Raw genomic sequence first — 4,925 nt, 5'->3', positions numbered from 1 at the left:
TTCCTCACTGAGAAAGGGCTTATATGACTAATGCTGTAGAGTGCCAAGCATTTTACTACAAGAAATATACAGTGTTCCTTGCCACAGTTAACAATTAAGATGAACGAAGTGAGCACACAGAAAGCGTTATTTTATGCATTTCTTTTGAGTAGAAAAGAAAACTGTTACCTTTGTTAGTGTTCTTCTTTCAGGTTGTTCCAGACTTCTTAGTACTGTTTTTCTCTAGGTAGAACACGTGTCAATGGAATTAAAGTTAAATGCTCTCACAGAGTAAAGGGTTAAATGTTATGTCAGTGCTGCAGCCTATTCAGAATGCTCATGACCCTTGATGCTTGTAATTAGCAAATGAAATTTAAATATTCAAAGTGTGTAACATGATGATTTCGTGTGTGTAATTGTGAGATTCCACTACAGTCAAATTAACATTTTTCATCACACATGTTAAAAAAATTGGACTATCACGTTGTCTAGCAGTTCTTCCTCTAGGTATATATCCAAAGAACATAGAATCAACATGTTGAAGAAAAGTCTGTACCTTCTCATGGTCATTGAATCATTACTCATAGTAGCAAAGACATAGAAACAATCTAAGTGCCTGTGAACAGATGAATAGAGAAAGGAAATATGCAAAAAATATATACCCACACATAAAATGTAAACTTACTTCAGCCACAATAGAAGGAAATCTTTCCACCTGCAACAATGTGGATGAATCTGGAGGATACTATGGTAACTTAAATAAGGCACGCACAGAAATACAAATAGAACATCATCTCATGTATGTGGAATCTGAAAAATTTAAACTCATAGAAGCAGAGAGTTGAGCTGTGGCTGTCAACAGCTGAGGATGGGTGGGCGAGAGAATGGAGAAGCTGGTCAAAGGGTACAAACTTGTACTGATAAGAATAATAAATTCTGAGCATCTAACTTATAATATGGCTTCATTTGTTAATAATATTTTATTATTTTCTTATGGTGCTGCTTAGATTATTTGCTGTAACTTATTTATCTGTATTAGAGGTTTGATGATTTCCTATGGTAGTTTCCATTTTACATTTTACCTTCTCGTTTACCAATTCCCTCTTAGACCTCTCCTTTCTATCTTTCCTTACTCCTATACTATCTAAGAATTTAGCTATTGGGTGGCTTTGTCCTATATGCAAATTGCTAAAGCAAGTATAGTGGAAGACCAAGGCATTAGAAACTACAATTGAGATTTTTACTATGGTATGTGATCAGCTAGACCACTTTTGGGCTCAAGACGATTGTGAGAAAATTAGTTCTCATAACTTTTATTAATGAAAATTTTCCATGGTCAATTCACCTCCTAAAACTTTTTAGTTTGTAAAAAGTATCTTTGATAATTTTCTTTCTATATGGCAGAATGTAGTAATAGTATGATAAAATTACAATGATTCAATATTTATAATAAAACCCAGTTTATATAGAGCAAAGCAGAAGCAGTAAATTATCTAGGTACTATTATTATACCTGGCTAGAAAGAAACATGTGTATTCATTTACAGTGTTTATTGTTACATTGACTAAAAGATGGATTTTAAATTCTAAGTCATTCCCATCTTCGAAGAACATCTTAAAATACTATTTAGGTAGCCATTTTCCAGTAACCGCCCCATATTCACCTTTCTTTTTTTTGCTGTAAAAGTTTAAAATGTGTTTTTGAAAATTGCCTTAGCTCTGAATCTGATACAATTGTTTGATTTAACAGTTTATATTATGATGGTGACCTATGATATAGTATAGAAGACAGCGTCTTAACAAGGACCAAAAATCCTAACTCATTTAAATATAATGAAGATTCCATAGTAATTTAAAGGAACATGTAAGCAGTCTTCAATTGCTTATTTTTGAAAAATTTAAGGTTGTCATTTTCATTTATTTCCATTAATGAGCTTCTTTATAAAAAGACTTAGAATATCGTAGCTGGGCATGGTGATGCATACCTTTAGTTAAAGCACCCAGAGGCAGAGGCAGGCAGATCTCTGTGAGTTTAAGCCCAGCCTAGGCTACTTAATGAGTTCCCGGTCTGCTGGGGCTCCAGAGAGAGAGACCCTATCTCAGAAAGAGAAAAAAAAAAGACTTAGAATATCTTAACACTAGATTTTTAAATAGTGATCTTTGATCAATTATTCCTTTGATTAGAATGAAGTGACCTTCTTTATCTCTTGTGATTAGTTTTAATTTGAAATGTATTTTGTTAGATATTAGAATTACAACACTTACTTGCTTCTTAGAGACATTTGTTTAGAATACTGATTTTCTATTTATTTCATTTTTAATTTCATTGGCTTTTGTTCTTTTAGTCCTTTCTTTTTGCTTACTTTGAATTTTATTTGTTCTTCTTTTTTAGTTTCCTAAGGGATAAAGGGAAAAACTTAGATCATTACTTTTAGATCTCTTTTTTTTTGGAGCCCCAGCTAGCCTGGAACCACTATGTAGACCAATCTGGTTATGATCTCACAGAAATGTCTGTCTCTGCCTCCCTAGTGCTGGGATTAAAGGTGCGCACCACTAAGTCCAGGTAGATCTTCTTTGTATTTTATATTTTATTATTTATATTTTATGTGTATATTGTCTGCCTATGTATAAGTTTACCCATGTCATGTAATGCCCATGGAGGTCAGAAGAGAGCATCAGATTATCGTAAAACTGGACATAGGGAAGGTTATTAGCAATCATGTCAGTGATAGAAATTGAACCCCAGTCCTCTGCAAGAGCAGCCAGCGCTCTTAACCACTGTGCAATCTCTCCAGCCCCTAGATCTTCTATTAAAAAAAAAAAAACTTCAATACTCCAAATTTCCTCTAAGCACGTCTTTCATAAATTTTAGTAAGATATTTATTTTTATTGAGGCACATTCATGCTAAGGATTGCCAGGTTTTCTTAGATAATTGACGCATTATGTTATTCCACTCAACTTCAAGTAGCTCTATTGCATCATAGGCAGTGCAAGTACCTTATATTAAATGTTACCCCTAATGTCCTATATCTTGTGCCACTACATCACTACTGTCTTTCATTTTACTCTAAGCTATAGTTATAGAATCAGTTTCTTTTCTTTTCTTTTCTTTTTTTATTTCTTGGTCTTTTTGAGACAGACAGGGTTTCCCTGTAGCCCCAGCTGGCTTGGAACTCACTATGTAGACCAGGCTGGCCTTGAACTCACCTGCCTCTGCCTCCCGAGTGCTGGGACTAAAGGCGTGCGCCACCACGCCAGGCTGCTAGAATCAATTTTTACTATCATTAATGTGGTCAAAATATTGTCACACCAGTTGAGAATGATCAAATAAGGCATTCTTTTAATGTAATTTTTCCTCCTTTAGTGCTATTTCTTTTCATAGTTCCAAATTTCTCTTGCCTTATGCAATATTCCTTCTTAGAACATCTTTTAATATTTTTTTGCTATTATTTTTTTATTTTAAAACAAGTTTATTTAGCAACAGTGGTACATTTAGAATTATAGCAAAACAAACAAACAAAAAAACAAAGAATTATAGCAAACAGTGAAAAGAAGCAAGTTTCTTAGTATTTTCAAATTTCTGGCATGTCGCTCCTTGAGATTCAGGGACAATAAATCAGTATTCTCAGGAAGTCTCAGAAATTTCATGTCTGTGGTTATTTTAAGCATACTTGTAACAATCTTTACACTATTATTTGAATAGCTGAAAATTTTGTTTAAAGAATAAAACACTAAATATTTTTTATGGAGCAGATCTATTGACAGACAATTCCATGTATCTTTGTTATCTAAGAAAATCATTTTCCCTTTACCTTGAAAGATAATTTCATAGGATAAAATTCTAGATTTATACTGATTCTTTGTCTCAAAGTTTTAAGTATTTTACATTGCTCTTTTTTTCTTTCATTGCTTTTGAGAAGACAGACGTTCTTATATTTAATCCTTTATAGTTTATCTGCCTTTCTGTTGTTGTTATCTTCTCTTTGCTTTTCTGCAGTTTAAACATGATATCCTTAAGTATATTTTCGATTTTGTTTTCTATCTTTATAGTATTTATTCTCATTGTTGTCTGAGTTTTTTTTTTAAATTACAGTTCAGTGTATGGCTTATACTATAATTCTGTGACTCATTTATCTGTACTCAAATAATTTTTGTTCTTCCTGTTTTTTTGCCCCCTCATATTCCATTCATGCAAAACTGTACCTTTTGTTGTTGTTTCACTCTATTTCGATTTAGTGATTTTTTTCTCCTTTTTTTTAGTTTCAATGTTAGAAGTTTGTATTTTCATATCTTTTGGGTCAAACATTCTTTCCTTGCTGTGTTCAGTCTACTAATGTACCCATTATAATCATTCTTTTTTTTGGTACATCATTTCTGATTCCTGATATTTGTTTCTGATTCTTGCATAGAATTTCCATCTCTCTGTTTACATTACACATTTGTTCTTGGACGTCATCTACTTTTTTTTAAAAAAAAGTTTATTTTATGTGTATGAATGCTTTGCCTGCATGTATGTAAGTGCACCACTACTGTGACTTGCTTGTGGAGGCCAGAAGAGGGTGTGTCAGATCCTCTGGAACCAGAGTTACAGATTATTGTGAGCCAGCATATGGGTGCTCAGAACTGAACTCAGTTCTTCTGCAAGAGCAGCAAGTGTTCCTAACTGGTGAACAATCTCTCTTGCCCTCCATGTTATCTACTCTTGTCATCAGAACATTTAGTATCTTTATCCTATTTGTTTTAAACTTGCAATCTCATCATTCTAAGAACCACGCTAAATCTGAACATGGTTTTGATATTTATTCTGTCCTTTTCAAGTTCTGATTTTGATTTTTTTTAGTATGCTTTGTAAGTTCTTGTTGAAGAAATTTCTGGCAAATACAATTTTAGTGATGTCCCTCTAAAGTTTGAATGAAAAGGAAGCATTCTACAAAGCCCTGTGATTA

The sequence above is a fragment of the Nannospalax galili genome, unplaced genomic scaffold (assembly GCF_000622305.1).
Source record: "Nannospalax galili isolate Female #2095 unplaced genomic scaffold, S.galili_v1.0 scaffold10, whole genome shotgun sequence".
NCBI classification, from domain to species: domain Eukaryota; kingdom Metazoa; phylum Chordata; class Mammalia; order Rodentia; family Spalacidae; genus Nannospalax; species Nannospalax galili.
The sequence above is the reverse complement of the archived record's forward strand: the minus strand, read 5'-3'. Positions refer to the sequence as shown.